The 12,125-nt window shown below is 44.3% G+C and overlaps 1 protein-coding gene across 13 annotated transcripts in view; it reads left to right on the forward strand.

Moving 5' to 3' along the window:
- Positions 1–12,125, forward strand: part of auts2a (activator of transcription and developmental regulator AUTS2 a) — a 297,228-nt gene that overhangs the window by 21,674 nt on the left and 263,429 nt on the right. The window lies entirely within an intron of this gene.

Consider the following 12,125-nt stretch of genomic DNA (forward strand, 5'->3'; position numbering starts at 1 on the left):
GACGCGACCCCTTTCCAATATTTGTCTTTTCTCCAAACGCTGGCATCGGGGAACCTTGAGCGAATGTGCGTGGCTGTAAAAAGAGGAGTGCGCCGTGTGCTTTGGGAGCTCAAGAACCGTGTAATGGCGACGGAACATTGTGGGCTTTCCAGGAGCGCTTAATTAAAACTTTCGCTGCTGTCATTATCGAGGCTGTGGGGGCGTTGCCTCCTCAGAAACACAGGCTGAAGCCGTTCCTCAGCTTCTCCATCACTCCCTTTGCTAATTACATCAATCAAAACTATATTTTGTCCTCTGCATGTAGTCATGCGTAACGGACTGTCTGGCTGCTTTTAATAGGCATGTAAAAACAGTGGATGATATATATATATATCAACACACTCCTCTTCGCGGTGGACGACAGACAATAAACAAGAAGACTTTTTTAGTGCGGGGTGCTGCGAGTGGAAACCTGGCTTTAGTCACCGCATCGACCTCATTTTCAGCAGATGGGACGAGAGGAGGAGCGGGTTCAGAGCTGTGGCGTCGGCCGTCGGGGTACAGCGGCAATGAAAGTCAGCCGCGTGTGTCCAGAGGCCGCGTAGCAGGAGGGCCCGCGATGATTTGCGGCGTCATATCGGAGCTTTATTGCTCCGACCCGCAGAAGCCGGCGCTTGACGGAGCGGCTGTTGAGCAACGTTTCCTTTCCCTCTCGAGCGCTCCGCCGCGCCCACATCACACTTTTGGTTTGTGAGTACACGAAAGTGCCGGTGGTGCGGTGTTAAAGTGTTAAGAAAACAATCTGGCGAGGCCTTGAATGTGTACACCCGTAATTGCTTTCTCGCGTCAGCCTGTTTCGCTGCCATGCGAGCGATATGTAATGATCTTTTTCGGAGGTGATGTGACGACTGAAATCCTCCCGGGGGGGGGGGAAGCGCTCGGCGGGGTTCCTTTCATCGCGAGGGACGCCCAGTATAGAAAAGGTGTCAAGATGTGTAGATTTATTCACGGCTAACTGCTGCTGCCACAAAGAAGCGCTTCAAGCCTGCGCTGATTTTGGATCGTCCCAGTGGCTCGGCGAGCGAGAGTATTTAGCTCAAATCTGCCCGTGTTTGTGTAGTTATGTGTCTGTGCTACGTTCTGACCGGCGAAGCACAAATTCCTGTGAAACACAATTTAACAAAATAACATTCTGACACCATCTGTCGTCTCCTACTCACTTTATCTCGGAGCTAAAAGGTAGACGTTATTTTGAACTGAATACCGAATTTGTGCGTCTGGCAAGTTCCATAACTATCACACTACGAGAACTTAAGCCTCTCGTCCTGCTGTTGGACTGCCGTCTACATTTGCATGCTGATGAGGACTGGGAGTGACAGAGATTGAGAGTGGTGCACAAATGTGTGTGTGTGTGTGTGTGTGTGTGTGTGTGTGTGTGTGTGTCAGTGTGCGTCAGGGGATTGCAATTGGGTGAGCGTGCTGACCAGATTGAAAGCCCCACTGAACAATTAGTTCATCTCCGAGCGGAACTGTTGGACAATCTTCATTAGCTGTCGAGGAATTCAGCCAATGAATGCGATCAAAAAGGTCGTTTTTATTTAAAGCGACAGCCGATCACGGATCAAAGCATCCGCCGTCCGGCTGGAAACACCGGCGTCGTCGACGGCAGTTTGCGAAGCCGGAAACGTCAGGGTGGGTTGTGTTGATCCGGTGCAGTCGACACGTCGGTGGCGCTGTCAAGAACGTGAAACGAGAGGTCCCGCAGCCAGCGAACGCAGTTGCGGTGCGCGTCTGTTTGAACATCTCAGTCAAAACAACGATTTCTCCAAACGTCTCCGCCCGCCGGGAGTGTGTCGGTGCCTTGGTTTGAAAGTTATTGTGTCCTAGTTTGAAGTGCATTCCATTTGAGCCACTTTGGTCAGAGGAGGCTGTTATTACTGTGATGTGGTCAACCCTAGGAAAATGTTCCACAATTACCCGTGGGTGCCTGGCTTCCCAAGCGCCCACCAAATCTGCATCCATCACAGGCTGGCGTACACACACAAAGGGAACTACAGCAGTGAAGCTGGACTCTCTCTACTCTCTGCTACAGGGGTCTTCAACGTTCTTTCAGGCCAAAGACCCCAAACTGATGGAGAGATTAAGTAGGGACCCCCTACCTACTATATCTGTTCTATATTAAACTCGACCTAGTGCTATTTATAAATAAACATTATTATTATCATTTTGCATTCAGTATTAAGCTATTCAAATATTCATTTTTTTTTAATTTTTTATTTCAAACATGTGCTACAGGGTCCATGCAACCTATGTTTATCCCGTCACTAAAACCCCTAGGGGGTTGAAGACCTGCGCTCTACTAGGTTTTGAGTCATCCTACGTCACAAATAAAAGCCAAGTGGACGGAATTTAGTGCCTGCATGTATCGGTTAAGATTTCAACAGAAAAGCAAATGAATATTTCCCAGGTTTGTAAAACAAAAAATATTCAAATGTATCAAATGTTTTTACAGAACAGAGCAAAGCGGTGATGAGTGACATGAGAAGAGTCTTTTTAATGAGTCTTATTAAGTCAGACCTCTGGAATGCCTTTTACTCTTTAGCCTAGAGACTAGTCACATCTTGTAACGTGCCAAACCAACCTGGGTGCCACTGACGGGACACGTCTCCAGATGCTGACGCCGACTAAAAAGCCTCCTCGCAGGCTGCTCGTCTAGTCGAGTCTCCTCGGCTACTCCACAGATTTCCCTGCATGTTCTACAACCCTATATGTACGCGCGCGCTTTCAGATGGCGCTGTCAAACCCCGGCGACGCCGCAGCCTGAAAGCCTGAGTTTGTTGAATGTGCTTCTTGTCATTTCGCAGTCTTTCATCTCTGCGTGTTGAGAAAGAGGTGCTTTGCAAGGGAAATGGGGTTTTTGGCAGACAGATCTGTAAAGTATAATCAGAGACAACGTGGTTGGAACTAGTTTGCTTGCCTACAGTCTGCCAGCCCACATTCTGTACGCTGTCACCGCCATAAATATTTTGTTCACCTCTCACAATATTGAAGAAGGCAATAGAAATACAGCAGCGGGGGCCGGTTGTCGTTTGTAGCGCTAAGTGCATTATTACAGTAGGGACAAATTACAGCACGTGTTTACATTTGTAGCATACTAAATAAGGAGAATGGACAGAGGTTCGCGTGAGGAACTGAATCGGTGTGAAGCAATGAACTGGGAACTGGATCCTCGAAGACTGAAAGATTCTGAGCTATTACATCTGTTAAAATCATTCCTGAAAGGATCTCAGATCTGGTTTCCTCAGTTCATCTTTAAACAATCTGCCTCAGAGAGCTAGGGTCATGATTTAGCCCGTGCTGCTGCTTCTGAGGAAGGCTAACCCAAGTTCATGCGGGTTAATGCCTTCATACCCCAAACCTCTCGAGACATCCATCCGTGTAATGATGTACCAGAGGAGTGTGGAGCCTGTGTATTAGATTAGCCTGATGGTCTCTCCAAAAGTGAAAATCCGACCATGTCTGCCTTTTATTAGTAAACCGTCTCGCGTAATTAGACGCGGGTTGAGGTTTGGTGTTATACATTTGCTGTAATCTCAGCCGGATTTAAACATAAGACTGCCAGGACAATGGCAGAAACTGAATAAATGACAAACACTAATGCCCTTGGGGACCTCGGGGACATGGCTGCCATGTGCAACAACTGGTGCACTGAAGACAATGGACTTTCACACCACGCTGGTGTTTGTGTGTCTGGCCGGATGGGAATAGTCATTTTGGCTCGGCTCAATGACAAATGATTGAGTGTTCCACATTTTCCCAGTCACAGTTGAGTGAATGTTATAGAATCAGTGCAATCTACGGTTTCTTACCATGGACACATAATGAAAGGCTGGTGCATTTTCTACAGTCCATGGCTTTAATAACCGTTTCCCCTTGAAATTGAATCATGGTTCTAAATGTTAACAAAAAGAACCCGAAAATATATGAAATTCTGGTTTTAATTCCTCTTGCTGCGACAGTATTTTGTCAAATTACTGTAACCCTGCACCGTGAAATGTGTTTTCACTTAAGTGGCATAACCTGGATGATTGTATTCACTTAGAATAATGTATATAAAATGCTGTAGTTTGATGTAGATAATTCAGAAACCTTTATTGAGGCTCCTTAGCACATTAAACACAGCCATGTGGAAGCTGTGGCCAGAGACATTATCTTTTCAAGCCTGGTGTGTCCGACTCAGAGATGATCACAAACTGATCACAATTTGGGTGTCAAAGGTCCAAGTGAGCTCATAAAAGAAAATGAAATGAAATAAAATGAAATTATAGTTTAAAAAAACTAAACCCTTTTTATTAACATCTTCACCACAAACACATATGATTTTGCTGCAACTTGAGGTGCTAACTCCAGCTGAACACTTGTGTTGAGAGGCTAATAGGATCATTTCAGCTGGTATTTGCACAGTTGAAACTATATTCCCAGTGTGTTAATTGCCACAATGTTGACAGTCGCTACATGCTAACGGTTATTTGGCTTGAATCTCACCCTTCCTCCTCGTCTCCCGGCAACACGGCCACGCAGTTCTGAAGATTACCAGATTACAAAGCCGCAACCTCATTTTGCCTCGTATGAAAACTAGCTTTGTGTTTTAGTTGGGGATGAAAGTATTTGCATTAGTGATCCCACAAAAATTTTCGGATTTTGAAGAGGATGTGATGTTTTTCAGGACTTAATCTGGAGTCACGCTTAGTAGCAGTTGAAAAGTGAAAATCTCTTTCTTTCAATATCCATTTTGGCTCGTGTCTATCCTTTGATCAGCGAGGCCGCTGGGCAGCATGTTGTTGCTTGTCTGGCTTCTCTTTTCTCACCGAAGGCACCCATTGAGGACTGTTAGTGTAATTAGATTGCTTAGACACTGAGGTTGTAAACTAAATGAATGCCTGGCAGATCTTTTCCTCCCTTTCCTAAATACATCTTTTAGCAACAGTAATTGATATTGATGCCTGCCGCAGGAAGTGCTGCTAAATCACAGCCAGACCTGGGGTATGGGTTTAGCGGTTCCAAAATAGTGTGAGTTATGTGTGAATAAGTGCCCGCCGTCTTTAATGATGTGTTGTTGCCGCGCGCTCCTGCTGGGGAGCTCTGACAGGCCTGATGGATGAAGTGGTCTCGATGTGCCCTCCTGCAATCACCTATGTGTGGTTTCAATCAATAGTCCATTAGAAATTCTGATCACCCCAGCAGTGGAGGAATTTTATTTTATTTGCCGGAGTTTGTCTTTTATGTGAATGCATTTTCGGTCGGCCACATGGACGCGTGTGTTTTATAGTTAATTGCGCCTTTTAAGTTGGCTCAAAGAGATTTATTTGGAGGACTGTCTTTTTCGGGGAGAAAAATAATCGTGTAATAAACCTCGCCGGTGTCGCAGCGTATGCTGCTTTCACTCCAAACTAGCTCATAAAGTTAATGGGTGCTTTATATTACTCACTGTGAGGCTCTTGTTGTTGAGCTGCTCCTCCACACTGTCTCCTGTAGCATGTCAGGTATGTGTTAATCAGTCCGCTCGGGGCCCGCCTCGAGCCGCACACCTCCCCCTGCCAGTCTGCCCTTCAAGTGAACGGACTGACAAATTTATGTGTGCACAAGGAATCGACTTGTTCGCTGTTTGCCTCCGTCATTAGCGGCTGCTAATTTGAGCGTCGGTTGATTGAGGAACCAGGGGTCGGGCTACTCCCACAGATCAACCTGCCAGTCAACCACTTTGGTATTGACTGAAATATGTCAAACTCTATTGGACGGACGTGGCATGCGTGTGAAGATGATGCCTTTGGTGGAACTGGGGAGATCCTCTTCTTATACAGCCCCACTATCAGGTGAAGAATTCAGTTTATCAAAGGCCTAGGTTGGATTAGCTTGAATTGGGAGGTCATGACAAATTACCTCCAAATCTAACCATTTCTGTAGTCAACAAAGGCTAGTTGGATTGCTAAGCTAACTGACTCCAGATCAACAAAATCATCTAAATTATGTTGCTCCAAAACCAGAAGTTTAAGCCAGTTAGTTTAAGATGTATCAAGCTTTATATTCAGGGCTTGACATTAACTGTTTTCCAAAGTTACTAGCCACTCAGCATTTTCACTAGCTGCAGTTGTATTTGAGAAACGATGTTCTCCACTGCAGCTCCTGCCTTTCTTCTGTTGTACCTATATGATACAGGTGCAAATGCCCCCCAAATACCTTGAAAAAATAATAATAAAAAAAAGATTTACAAACTTTTTAAATGTAAATGACCTTTGTACACACATCAACAAATGTTTAACTATGCAGGTCATTATCAAGTATTCAGCTCTATGATAAAAAGTGTGGTTTCTTGTCGCATATTAAAAGCCCGCTTAGAACACGACTCAACTAAATTATTCAATAATGTGACTCAAATTAATGATTCAAGGAGATTTCATTCATGTAAAAGTAGCTTCCTAGTTATTTTTGCCTCTCTTACCCGTCCTGCGTTCTTGTCATCTTCTTTTCTGGGGACATGTTCCTCTTCAGCCATGTACCCAGTGTTTTGTCCTCTCCAAATAAATTAAATTATTATATTCAGAAAATTCTTCCATTTTTCCTAGTTATTAAGTGAGCTAACATCGGGTGGTGTTGGTTGCCAGGGGTAACGTTGTCTGTCTTGTTGCCAGGTGCAGTGGAGGTCCGTCGAGAAATAATCACCGCGTGACGGCAAACACCGTGCACACGCAGTGCTCATGGGAACTGTAGTGTCGTGGTCTCACTTTGCATTACCTTTATTATTTCAGATGCCAGTTGAGAAAACTCCAATTAAAAAAATGTATACAAAGTTCAGCCCGCCAAAGTGGCTAGTGGGAGTGGCTGTGTTACCTGCCACTGCTGAAATTCACCTGCATTTGGCAGTTGGGAAGGTCTTAATGTCAAAATACTGCAGACTTTCAGTTTCTTGAAGAACTGACTGATTTGGGATTCCCAAACATTCATTGTTGGGACATATTTTATTATATATAACATTAACTTACATTAAGTACAATGGGAAAAATGTCATCACTTTATAGCCAGTTGCACAACAATGTCATTTATAGTTTTGTTCAATTTGATGAATTACATTAGGTCGGGATGATGGTGTTTTGCTCAGCCTTACTCACCTGTAAGTGCATCATCGGTCATGTGAGACACTACACGTATGTTTATTGTGTCTGGTTGAGTTACTGTGAAACAAAGCCAGTGTTTTCACACTAATGGGCTTAGGTTAATTAAATCACCTCTTTGTCAGCCCTCAGGTGCTAATCTGCTCTTAATTGAACGGATTGTGGTAAATCAGGGGAAACGTCCCCCTTGAGCTCCGCATTACACAATCCTCCCTAATTGTGACTTGGTTTCGGCGCAGTACTTTAACTCTCTGCTACTTGCCAGGCGCCAGCGAGTGGAGAGGGAACATCTAAGTAGGATGCGATATCCGCGGAAGCAGTGGTTTACCGTTCGCTTGTCGTCATACTTGTTTCAGTGCACTGTGGTTAAAGGAGTCTGTAGTGGTTTGTTTGACAGGATGCAGAGGGAAGGCAGGAGGTAGGCAGGAGGAGAAGGAGGAGAAGGAGGAAGGGGGGGTTGCTGTGGTATTTGCTTTGTAGAAGGAGGCTCCTGGGGACACTCAGAGAAAAGAAGAGGGAGAGACTGATGTTTGTTTTCCTAAGAGGCTCGGCACTGTGTGTGGCAGGGAAGGCCCAGCCGGCAGAGGGAAGCAGTCGGCGGCGTGGCACGCAGACAGACAGAGAGAGAGAGGTGAGCAGACAAGATAGGAAGGAAACGGAGGCAGACTGACAAGCATGCATTCAGAGAAACAAAGGCAGACAAACTAACCGACACTCCTGACAGCCAGCGGAGCCGCGCGCCCGTCTCAGCGTGCTCGGGCCCTGTTGGCGAAGACGGACAGCTCCTTCTCAGCGCTGTCCACACCGTGACAAAGCACATAAACAGCGGGGCAGAGGAGAAACACGGGCGGCTACTTCTTCATCTCATCTGTAGACAAATCAAACAAGAATTTCAGCTCAGAGTAAAATGGCAAATCAACAATATGCAGCCTGGCGCAGCAGCTACAAAAACAAAGGTCAGATGCTCTATACATCCAAGAACCAGGCTCGCTACGCTGCTCCGAGCCAGGCATGTTCCAGCTGAATGAGAAACAGCTGCTAACCACTTAAGGCTGTAGCTTTTTTTAAAAAGGGAACATTTTTGAGTTTGAGAGCACAGTCTCAGATCAAATTTAAATATCACAGATGTGAGACAAGAAGCAGCCACAGTGAGCTGTTAAATGAAGAGCTGCACACCTCTAATTTCTCAGCTAGGCATCTAATTCCCTTGTGTTTGCAGACTCACGCATGGTGTGCAACATTATATCAGACTGCTGCTTATTGCCTAAGTGCTCTTTGCCCTGCCAATCTGACAGGAAAAAAACACATTTATGCTTATATGAGTCTATTATTAAATTCATGCCCAACTAAAATAGAATATCCTTCCTCAGAATTTCACTAAACTTGATACTAATCAGAAAAAAAAATCATCTTTTCAACGTTTTAATGTGAAAACATCTCATGGTTGGAGATTGCATACTTCATAGCATACTTCTGCTAAAAAGAAAATAAAAAAAAAGTTATTGAATTAATTTCTATCTTAAGGGTGTATTGTTAATAAGAAAAAAGCAAACCTAATGTCACCTCAGCGAAGCACCAGTGTGGTTAGAGATTTGCCAGAAGGTTTTGTGTGGTCAGCAGCCATTTTTTGTATTTTTTATTTATTTTCTTCTCCTTTGCCTTTGAGCATCTGTACATGGGTTTTCTGTTTTCCACCTCCAGTGATTACATTTCTCTTCCCATTTTCATTTACCTTGTTATCAGTCTGTCATTTCGGTTTCCAATTTTCGTCTTTCAAAAACATTCAAACGGGGCCCAATTACCCCGCATGCTAAAATAAAGTAGGAGCTGATTGGGTATGATTAACTTTCGGTTTTAGCTTTTAAATTGAATTGTGGATACTCCTGGCTGAACTGTTAATTGTTAAAGCTATTACTTGCTGAAGTGCGCCGCATTGGTGTGCTCTAAATTATAAAGTGGCAGACCAGTCCGAGTCCCCAGCGAGGAGGCATGCCCGCATGATTGCACTCGCATTCACGTTACATTTGCTTTTCCAAAGACAGAGGCAGGCGCTCTGCGGTGGAGTCTTCCGTGTCATCCAAGTAATTGCGGTATTTGTTTCAGCCGAAAGGGTAGTGATTTCTGAGAGGCGCGCGTGCCCGTGTGTGCGCGTGCAGGTTGACGGCAACCCAAGCGGCGCGGCTCGCGTTACCGCCCCGGCCCCGCCGAGCGCTCTGATTAGAATTTCAGATGTGCGATTTGCCGCTTCCATCACCTGGTGTCCCAGCAGCCGTCGGAGCGAGGGCCGCTCCTCGCCCACCTCCGGCCCCCGCGACACAGCTTCTGTCATCGCGCTGAGAGGAGGAACGGAGTAAAAGGAATTGCCCTGCAAGTTGTTGGTGATAAACACTTATAATAAGCTGCACATTCTGTTGTGATTACTCAAGAATTAGTCCGCATATGGTTTTGCTGTAATGATGCCTCATAGAGTAACAGATGGTTTATAACATGCTTAATGCCAGCATATGTGTGTAGTCAGTCAGGGCCCTCCCATTTTCACTGGACAGCTTCTAGTTTTTTTTTTTTTTTTTCCCAGACCTCCACAGGGAATAAGGAAAGAATTAGCCACACATATTCCTCTGTGTAATTCTTTTTTTTTTTTTTTTTTGTATGAAAAATGGGTCAGAGAAGCTTTAGGGCCTGTTCAGACCCTGCATTAAGATCAGATCTGGGAAATCTAATCACAAGTGGCCTGTGTAAAAGCCAAGCTGTTGCACTGAGGTCGCATTTGAGAGATCCAATCTCTGACCACATTTGGAAGTGGTCTGGGTCACATGTGTCCACATTTGTCCCCTCTCGTTTCGTAGCATGTTCGTAGTGTTCATATTAAAGATAAGTCTGCACTCGACAAGGATGCTCCTGCATCAGCGGAGTTATGCCTCATTGGTAAAATATCATAGTATGTGTATTTGCATACAGACCGCAAAACTGAACTAGGATCTGGAAACACATTTAGAGTCCCATGTTTGTGCGAGGTCTGAACATGCGAACCTAAAGATGGTCTCTTGCGACCGGATTTCCTAGATGAGAAACAAGTGATCCATAGCAAGTACGTACCGGTATCTGCAGTGAGGGAGGGAGTCCTTTGAGGGAAAGATCTTAAGCTCATTCATATATGATCGCGAAGACAGTCCTTGCTTTTTTTGGCTCGTTTTACCCGTTCAGAATGATGAATCTCGCTCGACCTGCTAAAGCACTCGGCTGAGCCTTGGCAGCTAATGTCTTGCTTGAACATGCATCCATGATCTTATTTGCTTCCTCTGCTGATTCCACTAGATGGATATTTTCACTCATTTGCTAGATGATAAATGATGCCCTGACAAAACTAATAAGAGTCACCCACTTTAGATGGAGCTTTGGCAGCAGGGACTTTACTTGATTTACATAATCTGGGGTTTGGCTGGGAGAAAGCCACAGCACAGCTAACAAAACAGCACTGTCAGTCGAGCTCGAGCGCGAGTGGTTGGAAATAAGGCAGCCGAACTGTTTCGCTCTGGCATGTTTTACCTCTCATGAGTAATGGGATTAAATAGAAGAAAACCGTTTTGGGGAGATTTAGTATACAGCTGTGCTGGTCTTCTTTCTGTGAAGTGTTATTATTTCTGTGATAGTCAGCTTTTTACAGAAACTGTGTATGTTGAAAGATCAATAGAGATCTGTGTGTTCTTTTCTGCACTTGCTTTTTGGGCCTACCTTTTTTCCATGGAGCAATGGCTGAAGAAAGTGCAGAATAGCATTCCACTGTCTTATATCTTATGCTAAGGGCCATGATACGTCAATTGGATGGTGGGCCATTTGCCAGCTTCAGGCCGTTGGTGAGTGTTTGTGGCTGTCTCACATTTTTGGCAGCGAACTGATCCCCGTTGCCAGACGATTCAGCATGTTGAATCAGCGGCAGAACGAGTGGGAGAGAAGGATCTCTCTGATTGCCTGTTGACCTTAGTGAATGAGTGTACGGAAGTTACCAAACAGCAAAAAATACAACATTTTACAGCTTTTTCTAATCTGAATGCTTGGATGTTTTTACAACAACAGAGAATAAAGCGTAGACCAACAGATCATAACATGATGCTCTTCTAGCTTCCCAGCTAATAGTAGCTCTTCAGTCTTCTTCCATGCAGGTGCAGATGAATGGACTAGCTGTCCGTTGGTGCAAATGCAACTTTTGGGCCCAGACTTGTCTCCAAAGAGCATGGGGATATTTAATGCAACAAATTATCCTATGTTGCTTCCCTGTCCAGAGACTGCTTCCATTCCTCGACTTGGGTTATTTTCAGGGAAAGCTGTTGGTCAGCTGTCAAGCTGTCAGTATTATTGATAACTGACTGATTTATTGATTGAGTTTATTATTGTTTCATGGACAAATTGTGCCCCTGAACTAAACAAGACGCTTATTTTAAAAGAAGAAAGCAGTTACAGAGCAGCAAAATAGATTACAAATAAACCATCCAGGCAACAGTGATTAACATTTTTGCCAGGTCAAAAAGGCTGTTGATTCTTCAAAACCTGTTGGTTTGGCTGACAGTAATTCATTCTTATACAAGGAGTTTGATTGGCGCATTGATAACGACTGCATTTCAAGAGGAGAGGATATTGATCGACTGTCATCATTTAGTATAATACTGACTTATTTTTAGAGAGGCACCACTTGAGTCGGTGGGGAATAATCAAGTCTATTCTCTATCTGTTCTATTCTTTTGTTGTTTTGCCATACATCTCTGTACAGGCCAGTGTCAGTGTTTCTTTAAGCTTCAGAAAAAACGAATAACAAGAAAAATGTAATAAGTACATGAAAAATATACAGACAAAACTAATGTTCCTGCAGAACAGTCCATGAGGTCTTCATACTTAAGCTGTTGAGTTCAAGTTAAAGGTATAATTAATATAATTCAAATGTGGAAGTCATACTCTCATGGTCACTCAGACATTTGTACTGGA

The sequence above is a fragment of the Mugil cephalus genome, chromosome 15, assembly GCF_022458985.1.
Source record: "Mugil cephalus isolate CIBA_MC_2020 chromosome 15, CIBA_Mcephalus_1.1, whole genome shotgun sequence".
Taxonomy (NCBI): Eukaryota; Metazoa; Chordata; class Actinopteri; order Mugiliformes; family Mugilidae; genus Mugil; species Mugil cephalus.